This window comes from Hippopotamus amphibius, chromosome 5 (genome assembly GCF_030028045.1).
Source record: "Hippopotamus amphibius kiboko isolate mHipAmp2 chromosome 5, mHipAmp2.hap2, whole genome shotgun sequence".
Lineage (NCBI taxonomy): Eukaryota > Metazoa > Chordata > Mammalia > Artiodactyla > Hippopotamidae > Hippopotamus > Hippopotamus amphibius.
This window is the reverse complement of record NC_080190.1, coordinates 20,724,291-20,738,545: the sequence shown is the minus strand read 5'-3', so window position 1 is coordinate 20,738,545 and position 14,255 is coordinate 20,724,291. Positions and strand designations below refer to the sequence as shown.

Here is a 14,255-nt window from a genome sequence, read left to right as displayed (position 1 = left end):
CCCCATCTTTAACAAAAATGGAAGAGCCAACCCAGATGACAGAGAGGAACGCAGTGGCTGCAAGTGCCTGCATATGTTGGGAGCACAGAGACACACCAGCAGCCCTGGAGGCTGTGCTCCACAACCGCCCAAACAGCCTCTTGGTTTGTTGAGATCCAACACCAACTAATGAAGGAGTTGTCCTTCCATGGTGTTCTGTACACTTTTTACACTATAGTAGGTGAACATTCGATGGATTTCATGCAATGAACACATCCCTAAAAACTCGCACCAGATCAAGAAACAGAACATTACCAGTACCCCAGGAGCCCCTTTGCCCCTTTCCCTTCAAAGATCATTACCATTTTGACCATTCTGACCATAGTTTAGTTTGCCTGATTTTGAATTTCACATAATTGGAATCATACAGTATGTTCTCGCTTCTTTTTTTTTTTTTAATTAATTAATTAATTAATTGGCTGTGTTGGGTCTCTGCTGCTACACATGGGCTTTCTCTAGTTGTGATGAGCGGGGGTTACTCTTTGTTATGGTGCACGGGCTTCTCATTGCTGTGGCTTCTCTTGTTGCAGAGCACGGGCTTGAGGCGCATGGGCTTCAGTAGTTGCAGCACATGGGCTCAATAGTTGTGGCTCACGGGCTCTAGAGCGCAGGCTCAGTAGTTGTGGCGTGCGGGCTTAGTTGCTCTGTGGCATGTGGAATCTTCCTGGAGCAGGACTCAAACCTGGGTCCCCTGCATTGGCAGGCAGATTCTTAACCACTGCGCCACCTAGGAAGCCCAATACATTCTCTTTTGTGTCTAACTTTCTTTTGCTCAGTGTTATGTTTGTGCCATTCATTGTGTTGTAACCAATAATGGTACTTTGTTAATTTTCACTGCAGTATAGTATTCCATTAAATGAGCATACCACAATCTATTTATGTATTTTACTGTTCATGGATATTTAGGTTTGTTTTAGTTTCTGGCTCTTACAGATAATGCTGTCATGAACATTTTCGTACATACCTTTTGGAAAACATGTACAGATTCCTGCCAGGTCATAGAATTGCTAGGTCTTTGGGTGTCTTACGAGGCTCTGTAAGGCCAGATTTTGCTTATTGCTAAACTCTCTGTGATCATTCATTCATTCATTCATTCATGTGGCAGGCACTGTGCAAAACACTGGAATGTGGTAATGAGCAGAAAGGGATGTGGTTTCTGCTCTTATGCAGACATTAATCAAACACACCAAGCTGAGGTGGTGTAATTGCAACAGAGATGAATGTTAAAGAGTAAAGAAGCAGGTTTCCAGGAGAACATATGACCTGGGAAATAGATCTGGACTCAGAGAAGGAGTGGTATGTAAGGGAAGGCTTCCCTAAAGAATTGACACAGGCTGAGATTTGAAGGATGAAGAAGAGTAAGTGAGGGGATGGGAGAAGCTTTCCATGCAGTTGGGAGAGCATGTGGGCCACATTCCTGAAGCTGAAGGAATGCCCGGATGGCCAGAGCATGGAGCTGGGATTAGTGATAGAGAGAGAGTAGTGAGGCTGAGGTTGGGGCAGGGTGGGGGTTGCAGGCCTTTGTGTTTTCCTTAGAACGAAGGGAAGCCATTGAGATGTTTGAGAATGAAGTCACATGATCCTGTAGGAACCACAAGGACCTCTCCCTTTATTCTCCTGTCTGTTCATCCTTCTCTGAAACAAGATGAGGCTGGGCTGGCAGCGCTGAGTGTAAGAATGACAGTGCTTAGAGGGGACCATCGGCCAACTGGATGACCTCTCTTGGACCGGTCTTATCTGGACCAGGTGTTGGCTAATGGCTCTTTTAGGCCTGGGTGGGTTTTTTGTGTCACCCTGTGGACATAACCATGGCATCTTTTGTCTTTCTTCTGTCTCTTACCTCTCTCATGGTTTTTTGTGTGTTTTGTTTTGGCAACTTCCCCGTAAAAAAGGCAACTGACTCCCATCCTAAAACCCTAACTGCACCTGTGACATGAAAATCTCTTTATAGATCTCACATTAATAACACCCTTCAACTTTACCTGGCCCCTCACCCCACCTGCAGCATTCCTGCCAAAGCGAGGCTCCTTCCTGGCCCTGGCATTCCCAGAGTCTCCTTTCTGTCTTCCTTCACAATGTTCCCCTTGCATAGAATGTATCCCTGTTTATTCATTTAACCTGTTCTTCAAGTCGCCCTTGAAGTTGCTTCCACAGGAAGCCTTCCCTGATTACTCCCCCTCATGTTTATTTGCCTATTTCTAACAACTACTGTTATGACTGAGGACAGAAGCAGTGTTGGACTATTTCTTTGGATGGGTAATTAGCTGAATTTCCTAAGGAAGGTTTTGAAAAAATCTATTTGTGTTTTAACATAAATCATGGTTAATGAAACAACCCCCCACTTCTGTAATAGAGCCTGTAGGAATTAAAACCAGGCAGTTATTCTTGTCTGGTGAATCTCAGTGAGGTGGATGGTTGTTACCCCCTGTGTGTGGGGCATAAGCGGAGCTGGAGGTGGAGAGTATAGAGTATGAAAAGGGGCTTATAGGAAAACGCAGATCAGTCATATATAAAATACTACTAAACGCTTACCAGAATGACTAAAATTTAGAAAGACTGACAATACCAGCTGTTGGTGAGGATGTGGAGAAGTTGGAACCATCATTCATTGGTGGTGAGATTGTAAAATATGGTGCAGCTGCTTTGAAAAACAGTCAGGCAGTTCCTCACAGATTTACCACATGGCCCACCAAAGTCTACTGCTAGGCATATCCTAAGAGAAATGAAAACATATGTCTACACAAAGACCTGTACATGAATGCTCATAGCTGCAGAATTCACAGTAATAGTAGAAACAACTCAAATGTATATTGACCGATGAATGCATAAACACAACATAGTCTGTCTAGACAATGGAATATTATTTGGCCAGAAAAAAAGAATAAGGTACGTCATATGTGCAGCTGGAACTCTCACAGGCAGTGTCTGCTGAAATTAAATATACGTCTACCCTATGACCATGTCAATCTATTGCTAGTTATATATCAAGAGCCTTGAGTACACACATCCACAAAAAAGCTTGTGCAAGAATGTTTATGGCAACTTCATTCATAATAGTTCCATTTGGGAAGCAACTTAGTTGTTTCCATCAACTGGCAAATGGATAAAGAAATTGTAATATATTTATATGATGGAATATCACTCAGAAATGTAAAAGAACAGACTACTGACACACACTTAGTATGAATGAATCTCACAGATACGTTAAATGAAAGAAGCCAGCTTCAAAAGAATATGTATGACATAATTCTAGTGATATGAAGTTCAAAATCAGGCAAAACTAATACTTGACATTAAAAAAATGGTTACCTTGTTGGGGAAGTATAGACCAGGAGGGAGATATATGAGAGAATCTTTGGAGGTGCTGGAACTATTTTATATATCCTGATCTGCATGGTGGTTAGATGGCTATACATGTATGTTAACAAGGTTAGTGCCTTTTTGGTGCTTTTTTTATAGATGTATTATTTCACAATAAAAAATTAAACACTTTATTTCATTGAAAATTCAAAATTATTTTAAATATAGTTTTTTAAATTTTAATTAAATTTAAAACACTTTCAAACCAGTTTAAAAACTGTCTTGGTTTTTACAGTAGTTGTAAGCTTCTTGAGACAGGGACCTTGATTTGTTCCTGTCTAGGGGCTATTCCCAAGCCGATGGGAGGCCCAGCTCCTTAGCTGTGGTTTTCCTGCAGGTCAGCAGAAATAATATGGGGGCCAGGGGAGCCTGTCCAGTTTCAGGAGGGCCAGAGCAATCTGTCTGCTCTTCTAAAGGAAATAAGTTGGTGTTGCAGGGTCTTTAGACACAGCACCCCCTACAGGGAATCTGGCTGAGGGGCTTTGTGAGACATGGGGGAGCCCATCTGTTTGTCATTTCGCGGTGGGACTTAGGAGCCCGTGTCGGGAGCCCAGGCCAGCAGCACTGACTGGGTGGGAAGGGCCTATTTGCTGCAGAATTAGTGGGAAGTGTTTGAAATGTTCCATAACTGTTCGGAATTGTTCAGGAGCTGACACGTAACTGAGAGGGGGTCTGGCTTGTCAGTTTCCTCCCAGGATTCCCCCTGTTGCAGGGGGCATTTCTGGCTGGACAAGGGAAGTCAGATGGATGTCTTTCTGTTTGTTGAGTGAAGGCTGGCCTCATGAGGACTGGTGTCTGCACACATCTGAGTTAGGCTGTCATGTGGCTGCTTTAGCCCAGCTGAGGGCGCTTGAAACCTTGCCTTGTTTTTAGGAAGGGGATTGACCAGGAACCATGATGTCTTTGCAAGAATCTGAAACCTAGGAGGGTGTTTGTTCAGCAAACGCTGATTGGGTGCCTTCTCTATGTCAGCATGTGCCGGTCACTGTCTTAGACACTGACAATCCGAAGTGAACAAAACAGACAAAAGTTCCCCTTCTCGTGATGCTACTGTTCATCCGTGGTCTTCTCTCAAAATAGGGTTGATTTGTTGAACTACCCGATTTCTTAACATCTCAGACAATTTTACACGAAGAAAAAGTGCTGATGTATAGGCATAAAGAAGAAAGAAAGCGAAAGAAATTAGAAAGCCTTCCAGGTAGAACTCAGAGGACTGATGTGGTGGGGGAGGCAGAGTGGAGGAAAGAACGTCGGCTTCACTTTGAACCTCAGGGGGCGACTTCCTGGAGGAATGGCTTTGAGCACCTTTGCTCTGTAAAATATAGAATAAACCCACTGGCAGGATTGTTATGAAGATGAACTGAGATTGTGGAGGGAGGTCAAGACCCTGGCCTGAGTACCGGTGGGCAGCTGTCTTGGCCATCAAGGTATGGGGCTTCCCAAATGCACCCCACACAACAGCAAGAACACCTCACCCAGCAGCCCCACCCATTCTGGCTGTTCTCAGCCCTGGCTGGGTTGTCCTCCACTGCTCCCTGCTCCAGCGCCCAGACCTGCTCCAGCCTCCCCTGATCCTCAGCAATGCGGCTTGTCTGGGAACTCGGGCGCTAAAGCAGCTTGGCATTTCCGGCCAACTGCTGAACTGAGACAAGGTTTGTAGTCAATGCTGGGGCCAAGGAAGGAAGTCTGGTTGGCAGCCCCAGGGCCGCTTGCCTCAGAGTTCTGGAAAGACGGCTGTTCAGGATTTTGTAAAAATCTGTTGCTTGGATGTGTGTTTAGTGGCCTTGGCGTGGAGTAGTGTTGACCTTGGAAGGTAAGGATGCTTTTGTCTCTGATGGAATTGCGCAGTGTAGGTCACCAGGCTTGTGTGCTGGAGAGAAGACTAATTTTTTCCCTGAGATTGGGTGTTTTGAACCAGCCAGATCCGAATGGGCCTTACAGATCCGTGACCCTGAGTTGGTACCAGCTGGTGTGAGTGTTTCATGGGTAAGGGTGGGGTCTGGGAAGAGAAGGTCGGCCAAGGTCCAGCTGGAGAGGAAGGCTGCAGGGGGGCTGGTGGGAGCCCAGGGTGAGGGTTGCCTTCTGAAGAGCCCGACTAAGCATCTGCCAGAGAAATGGAACCCACCCTCCCTCCTCTCCCCTCCACAGCTTCCTCTCCCATGGGACTGTTGGGAGTGTTGGCGGGGGAGTGCAATTGGTGGCCAACCTGAACTCCATTGGGAATGGACTGGGGGCTCCTTCCCGGGCTAAAGTGACTCGGTTTCTTCACCTTACTCAGGAGAATGGCAGCAGATATGATATTCTTGTTTGTGTGAAAACAGGTAACATATTTACCCCAGGAGACAGTGCTCAGCAGATGCACAGGAGGACATCAATGATGCTCTTGTGACTTCGGAGAGAGGATTCAGAAGCCAGCTGGATCCTCAGCGATCCCAGTGTTGGGAGCTTCTGTCTGGGTAACATGCCTCTCATATCTGGAGTCCAGGTCCTTTTCTACCTTACTATCTGCGCTTGTCTTTTCCTCTGATTCTGTGATATTCAGCTGGGCGCTCCTTCACTTCCTGACCGTTCAAGATGGCACACGCTCCTCTGGGTAGGCTGTGCTTCCCTCCACAGCTCCCGACACGACGCGTCCTCCGGCTTGTCTTGCTTCTCCGGTGCCTCCCATCCCCCTCAGCAGTACGTTCTTTGTCTTTGCCTTCCAGACCATTTTTCATCTGGGGTCTTTCCCACCCCTCCTCATGCCAGAGGCTCCTGTGAATAAGCTGAAAAAAACACATATTAAAAAAATGTTTTTAATTGAAATGTATTTGACATATAACTGTGTAAATCTAAGGTGTACAACGTGTTAATTTGTTGCATTTATATATCATAATATGATGACCATTGCAGTGATGAGTAGCACCTCTATCGTGTTACATAATTTCCTTTCTTTTTAGTGATTAGAATCAAGCTCTAGTCTCTTAGCAAGTTTGATGATTATAAAACAATATTGTTGTCCGTATTCACTGTACTGCTTACTAGATCTCTAGAGTGTGTTTGCTACTCATTATAAGTTTTTACCCTTAAACAACATCTGTCCTAGCCCGTCAACCGCAACCACCATTTTACTCTCTGTTTTTATGAGCTTGGCTTCTTCAGATTTCACATGTAAGCGATTTCACATGCAGTACTTGCTTTTCTCTTTCTGACTTCTCTCCCTTAACATGATGTGCTCAAGGTCCTTCCATGCTGTCACAAATGGCATATCCTTTTTCTTATTATGGCTGAATAATATTTCATTATATACATATAAATATATATAAAATACACAATATATGCATATATATACACACACCACATTATCAATTCATCCGTCGATAGGTACTTAGGTTGTTTCCTTATCTCGACTATTGTGAATAAGGCTGCAGTCAACATGGGAGTGCAGCTAGCTCTTCACTATTCTGTCTGCACTTCCTTTGGGTATATACCCAGAAGAGGAATTGCTAGATTGTATAGCACAGGCATTTAAGATATCTTAGAGTAGATACAAATGAGGGGAAACTGTCTACAGAGGTACCACAGAAAGCACAAATATTAAGGAAATACAGGTCTCTGGCTCTGTCATCTTCCTGAGCTTCTGATTGGGTATCCAGGGGCCTGCAGCCATTTCCATATTACATTCCCTGGCACCAGAAACTTCACATGTCTGAACTTGAACTCATCATCCTCTTGGCCTCTCTCCTCCTGTTCCACACGATACCACCACCGACTCAGAAAGCCAGAGCTCTGCAAGTCATCCTGGACTTCTTACCTTTTATTTCTTTATCTCTTTACCTCTACCCCTACTGCTCCATGTCCAAGTTCTGCCAGCTTTTTGTGCTAAATTTTTCATGAATCTATCTCTTAAACAGGACTGCCCACCACAGTCCTGCCTCCAGCCTTCTGTCATTCGCCAACTCACAACTTTGTGGCAGACTGAAATTGTTTTCAGTTCCCTGTAGCTGTGCAGGTGCTGCTCCCTGTGCCTGCAGCATCCCCCCTACTTCCCTTACATTCCTCACTGCCCAACCCCCTGTTTCTTGCCTGGCTTCGTCCTCTTTCACCAAGCCTCAGCTCAGACCTTACATCCTCTAGGAAGCCCTCCTGGACTAAAGGTCCATGTTCCCTGCTCTCTCCCAGGAGCATCTGGTGGTACCCTCTTCCAGGCTCCTGCTCCTCTAGATGCCCACTGGCGTGGGAATGGTCAGTTTACATACCTCCCCCCCCCCCCCCCGCTCCCCCCCAGCCGCGTCAGCCACTCCTCCAGGGCAGAGCTGAAGTAGCTAAAATTGTCTTTGCCTGATTCAAGGGAGGCAGGGGATGTAAAAGAAAAACCAGTGGATGGAAAGTTGGGACACCAGGTGCTGCCTGGATCCTGGAGCCACCTGGAGAATACCTGTCCATTTTGGTCAACCAGATGGACCAAGGAGCAACTCCAAAGTCTCTTCTTGCTCTGATGTTCTGTGATGTTGCCAGTGGGTGTCCACTGCCTCCAGTTGGACTCTTCCATCTGCTCTTCTTCATCAGAGAAGCCTTCTCCACCACCCTCTCCCAGGTGGGGGGCTGGGGAGAGGGGAGACCTTCGCTTTTCATTAGCTTACTGAGCTGTTCCTTCCTTACCTTCCAGCCTAGAGACCCTTCCCCAGGTACCCTGTATACAAGCCTCCAGGCATGTCCTAAGACAAAAAGACAGAGGACATGGACAGCATTGCTGCTTGAGCCACTGAAGTCTCTGGAACTTTAGCAACATAGACTCCTGGACCTTGGTCTGGAGGGTGGGGCCTGGGCCAGTTCCTTTGCTGTGTGGTCATCTGGACTTTTTCTGGAACTGTTAAGGCAAGAAGCCCAGCTGAACCAGCATTTTTTCCTTCATCCACAAACTTCCTTGTATAAAATTTCTATTTTCTCATAACACTGTTTCTTTCTTTTACAAAGAGCATGTTGAGGGGCTTCCTAGGTGGCGCAGTGGTTGAGAATCTGCCTGCCAATGCAGGGGACACAGTTCGATCCCTGCTCCAGGAAGATCCCACATGCCGTGGAGCAAGTAAGCCCGTGCGCCACAACTACTGAGCCTGCGCTTTAGAGCCCATGAGCCACAACTACTGAGCCCACGTGCTGCAACTACTGAAGCCCACGCGCCTAGAACCCGTGCTCCTCAACAAGAGAAGCCACGGCAGTGAGGATCCCGTGCACTACAACAAAGAGTAGCCCCCACTCACTGCAACTAAAAAGAAAGCCCATGCACAGCAAAAAAGACCCAACACAGCCAATAAAATAAATAAATTTATTAAAAAAAAAAAGAGCATATTGAAAGAAAAAAGGACCCAAACTTTAGACACAAATCCAACTAGTGTACTGTTGCACTGCTCAGGCGCAGCTGGTCCAGTAACTATATTTTAGCAACTCCTCTTAGCATTTTCTGTTTTTTTTGTTTGTTTGTTTTTTTGGGGGGTACACCAAGTTCAATCATCTGTTTTTATACACATATCCGCGTATTCCCTCCCTTCCTTGACTCCCCCCGCCCCTGAGTCCCCCCCACCCTCCCCGCCCCAGTCCTCTAAGGCATCTGCATTTTCTGTTTTGAAAGCACCTGGTTGGTAGCTGGGAGGCTCTGCTCTGTTAATGTGTTACCCGCCCCACCCCGCAAGCTGCATTTGCAGAAAGCAAACACCCCTCTGGTTTTTGAGCACAGGGCTGATGCCAGAGACACAAAAACATTCATTTCCATCTTCTTCAGCTACATTCTTCTCCTCTGTCTCCGAGATCTGCTTTCTGGGGGGCTTGGATCCTGGAAAGACCTGTTAGCTGGGAATGGGCCTGGGCTGTCACATGAAGTTCTGGACACTTCCTTGCTGACTCAAGCAGCTCAGGCCTTTGAGAGGTTCTGAGAACCTCATGGTTTAATCACTAATCTGTTTGGGGAGCTAAGACAAACTGAATTTTAAAAACTATTTTTGAAAGGTTTATGATAACATGGTAAATTTTATGTGCATTTTACCAAAAAAAAATTTTAATGGCTTATGAGCTAAATAGAAACTCTCACATACATTATCTCACTTCGTTCTCTTAACCTCCAATGGGGAAAAAGAATCCCATTTTACAGATCCTTACACCAAAGCACAGAGAGCTTAAGTGGCTTACCCAAGGGTGTGAAAGTATTCATGAACTAACTGGATTTCAAACTCTGGTCAGCTTTATTTCAAAGCTTGTCTCTCTTCCCATTTTCTCAAACCCAGAGTTTTTACGCACATTCTCCCTCTCTCTCTCTCTCTCTCTCTCTCTCTCAGTGCCTGCATTATCCTTCTGTTATATCTTTATTAGGTGTTCCTATTGGGAGATATCAGCTTCTCTTCCCTGGAGAGATTTGTCAGTCATCCAAATCTCTGACACTGGGGGCTCTAGACCCCTTTAAATATGGAGGAAATAGAGCAGAATGATCAAGATCACGGGACTAGGATGGTGCCACATATCCTGAGGTTTCTCCACCTGCCAGCTGTGTGACTTTGGAAAAGTTACTTCACCTCTCTGAGTCTCAGATACCTCATCCATTAAGAGGAAATGCAAGTAGAAGTACGAGGAGGATTAAATGAAGTAGCGCCTGTCCATCCCTTAGCAAGTGCCTGGCACACAGTAGGCTTGCAGGACACCAGCAGTTTCTGTGGTCCTGATGCACTTCACCAGGAGCCCATGAGGAGGGCAGCCCAGACTCTTAGGTCCTCTTGTGGGGAGGAGGTGCCAGGGAAGTATAATTTCACATGCAGCCAGCTGATGCTCGTTATTGGGATGATGGGGATGGCTGCGTGTCGAGAACATGCAGGTGACCTGATATATAAAGTAAAAGAACTGGGAGGAAATTTCGAACATTCTTTTTCAAAGCGTGGTCCTGGACCAGCAGCATCATCACCTGAGAACTTGATAGAATACAAATTCTCGGACCTCAGTCTAGACTCACTGACTCACAGACTCTGGGGGTGAATGCTAGCAATGCTGTGTTTTAACACATCTTCCAGGTGATTCTGATGGCTGCTGAAATTTGTCAGCCACGCCTTAGAATTAAAGAGCCAATCCCTTATTTCATTTCAGATATGTTTAGGTGTACGTGTAGCAATTAAAGAAGAAATCTGGATATGTTCACTTGTACCAAGAAGAGAAGAGAAAGGAATCCGAGGATATGGGGGCTCAGCTCGGTTTTTAGCGAAGGCAGTGAGTCCATCCTTTGCTTGTCTCGTGGTGAAACACAGTGGCTGGCGTGTGGACCACAGAAGCCACAGTTGGGATGCTGAACAATGGCCTCAGATTCACCTGTTCCCAGGGCCAATGAGAGCCCGAGGTGAGAGGGTCTTTATGCTTCTTGGGTGCACCAGCATCCTTCTTCTGCACCCTCCTGTCACTGTTGTTGTTGGGGTCAGTGTTGTAAGCAGTTGCTCGATCACAAACCCTCTGCCTTCTCATTCTTTTTCCTCCTGGGCAAGCCCAAATGGTGACTGCAGAATATCTCAAAATAGTCACATTTTTCTCAGTGTCTCCCACCCCGTTCAACAAAATACTCCCGTCTAGTGGCAGCGAAGTCATCGGAGCACCCATGAGTAGCTTGTAGTGGTGGAATCAGGCTGTACCTGTGACAGAACAAATATCACAGTGCTCTCTGCAGAAGATCAGACCCTCCTAATACAAGATCTGCAAGGACAGGGCGATAAAGGAATGGAAGATTATTTTCTTTAACTGCTTATATATTATCTCTGTTGCTTCCTGCTTCTCTGAAGCCACCCCATCACCCTTTTGCACTTTCTTTGGGCATCATGAATCTTTTAGGCTACTTGTTCCCATTTTTTTCTTCCTCTTCTATAATGTTCTTACACCCCCAAATCTCTGGGCTGAGATTTTCCTCTGCTCAGATTTTCTTCTGTTTATTACGGCTGAATATTTCTTTCTTCTTTTCTTTTGTATCTTCTCCCTCTCTCAGAGAGCCTCTCTGTCCCTTTCCCCCGATCCGATTTGAGATATTCCCAGGCTTCTCTGAGATGTGAAAGAACATCTCATTTTGAGCAGGTTGGATCAGTAACAGCCCTGGCCAAGCCTGTTACAGCTGGGGCCTGGGAAGGGTGGGTCGAGGTTATCTGGGCAGCGGGGCCAGTCTGTGAGATAGCAGGGGGATTCCCCTGCCACTCACAGTTGGTGTTAGAGCTTAAAGGCTTGGGTGTCCTCATGTTCCAGCTCCTCCCAAATGACACCAGCAGTTGGTGATACATGAGGATGTTGCTTTTCCAAAATCATCCCTTAAAGCTGTACAATAACAGGAACAGCTACTGTTTATTGAGGGTCTGTTACGTTCTAGCTAGATCATTGTTTCTCAAACTTTAGCAGGCATGGCATCAGAATCCCCAGAGGGTATATTCAAATACAGATTGCTGGGCTCATCCCAGAGTTTCTGATTCAGTATGTCTGGGGTGGAGCTCCGGAAGTTTCAGTTCTAACAGGTTCCCAGGTGATGCTGATGCTTCTGGTCCAGGGACCCCACTCTGAAAGCTGCAGCCCCAGATCATCTGACAGGTGCTCAGGGGATTAACTTCATCCTAACAACACCCTGTAAGTCAGGAAAATAATAATAATTATTATTATTATATAAATTATTATTATTGCCCCATTTTACAGACAAGAAAACAGAGGCTATGAGAGAGAACAACTTGATGCATGTCGTGGATAGCGAGCAGCAGAGCTGGGATTTGAACCCACAGCCTTGGTAGCCGCTGTCCACCATCAAGCCACAGTGTCTCCCAGATCTCATGGGTTACATGGGCTGTGGAGGCACTCAGGGTTCTCTTCCAGGTTTGTCTAAGAACGTGAGACCTGAAAGAGCCCTTAACCCTTCTTAGCCCAGCCCCACATCATTCAGGGAGTGGCCCATGTTTCCCCAAGATTTCTCTTCTGGGTGAGATCTTGACTCAGCCAAGTCCTGTGTCCTTTATCCCACATAGTTTAATGCTTCTTATTTAAATGTTCATTGAGATTCTCCTTTGAGAAGGGACCGTGTAGGCACAAAAGGAATCATGTCCTCTCTACTGTGATGGTCTTTGACCATCTTTCATGACAGAGCTAGGATTGCACCAGGATGAAAGATCATCAGAGACCCTGAAGCTGCTCCAAGGGTGGGAGAGAGGCAGGTAGAGAAGTGGATGGATGGCCTGAAATAATCTGATCATCTCCTCAGTTGTAAAGCCTTTCTAGCCCACGGCACCCCACATGGCAAATCCTCAGCCAGTTTGCTGGCATTCTTTCCTTGCTCTTCCAGTGCTGTTCTTCCAGGGCTCTGATCTTTGCAGGCAGCATCTCCCTGGCTCCTGCTGGGTTTGACCAGTGCCACGCACTGGTGGGAGATTGGAGGGTGGAGGAAGGGAGGCACCCAGGCCTTTCTGCCTTGCCTTCACTATGGCTTGTGGCATCTTTGGGGGTGACTGACTGTCTTCCAGGGCTCTACCCAACCCCTCCTGTCCCACCATCTTTTGTTTGCCTTCTCACCTGTATAACAAATTCCCTGGATTAAATTCTCTTTGTTCTAAATAGTGGAGTGGTTTCTCTTTTCCTGATCGGGTCCTGGCTAATATATCCATCCTATCATCCCTCTCCCCGCCCCCACCCCCGCCCAGGCAGTTGCTCCTCTGTTCTAACCTAACACATACCACAGTGTTTTATGATGCATTTGCATACATGTCTTCTCCAATAGTTGTGACCTTCTTAAGGGTAGGCATCGTATCTAACTCAATGCCAAGTCTTTTGTGCCTCCCCTGTAGCTATTACTTGTGACATGCTCAGTTAATGTTTGATGAATGAATGAATGATAACATGTGGCAGGGTCAGAAAATGCATAAGAAAAATCAAAGTATGCACGTTCAAAACTTGTGCAAGAGTCAAGATTCACCATGTGGAAATAGTGATGTGTGCTCTCCACACCTCCCAACCCAGTTTAAAATAGTAATCATAAACCTGAAGCTTCTAGTTCAGAATACATATTTTTAATATGTAAATTTGAGGGTATGTGTTAGTAATCTACTGCTGTTTTACAAGCCACCCCAGGATTTAGTGGCTTAGGACAGCAATGTACTGTTTCTCATGATTGAGTTGCCTTCAGTTGGTCTTGCCTGGGCTCCTTCAACACTTCACTCGGTAGTGGCTCGGCTGGGACTGCCTGGTCTTGGATGGCCTCACTCACATGTCTGGGGCCTTAGAAGAAATGACTGAAATAGCTGGTCCTCTCTCTCTCTCTCCATGTGGAGTCCCATCCTTAAGGAGGCTAGCCAAGGGCTTGTTCTAAAGGCTAGCCTGGGCTTGTTCAAAAAGCAGCAGTGTTCCAAGAGGTGGAGGTGGGAAGCTTTGAAGCCTCTTGGAGCAGTGGCTTGGAAGTTAAGCAGCATCCCTGACTGCATCCTGTTCCAAAGCTAGTCACTAGCCCAGCCCAGATTCAAGAGATAGACTCCACCTCTTCATGGAAAGAGCTTCAAAGAGTTTGTGGCCATATTTATTCCACAGCAGAGTAGTTATTTCTCATTACAAAACATTCCTTATTAGAGTATTCAGCGCCTTAAGCAGAGGCTTCCTGGAGTAGATTTAAAAAGTGAGTAGGTAACTCAAGGTCCACCAAAAGCTACCCATTATCATCAGTTCTTTGTCTGACCACCAGATGGCGGCATTGCTAAGTCAACCTGGAGTTTTCAAGGTCAGCACCTAACTCCACCTGGACTTGCCCTTAAAGCTGAGGAGTCCTGTAATTTTCCTGGGTGGATCAGGGCTGGGTGGCGCTGATCCAAGAGGGGGCCTGGGCTGAGGACCCTAATGGGCTT

At 46.1% G+C, this 14,255-nt stretch overlaps 1 protein-coding gene and 1 long non-coding RNA gene across 2 annotated transcripts in view; both read left to right on the top strand.

Annotated features, from left to right (window-relative positions):
• LOC130853008 (uncharacterized) overlaps window positions 1–8,064 on the top strand; it is a 44,527-nt gene extending 36,463 nt beyond the window's left edge. The window contains exons 2-3 of the long non-coding RNA XR_009053631.1: window positions 5,721–5,855; window positions 8,048–8,064. This is a non-coding gene — a long non-coding RNA (uncharacterized LOC130853008). The remainder of the gene's footprint in view (window positions 1–5,720; window positions 5,856–8,047) is intronic.
• RBM20 (RNA binding motif protein 20) overlaps window positions 1–14,255 on the top strand; it is a 193,660-nt gene that overhangs the window by 81,697 nt on the left and 97,708 nt on the right. The window lies entirely within an intron of this gene.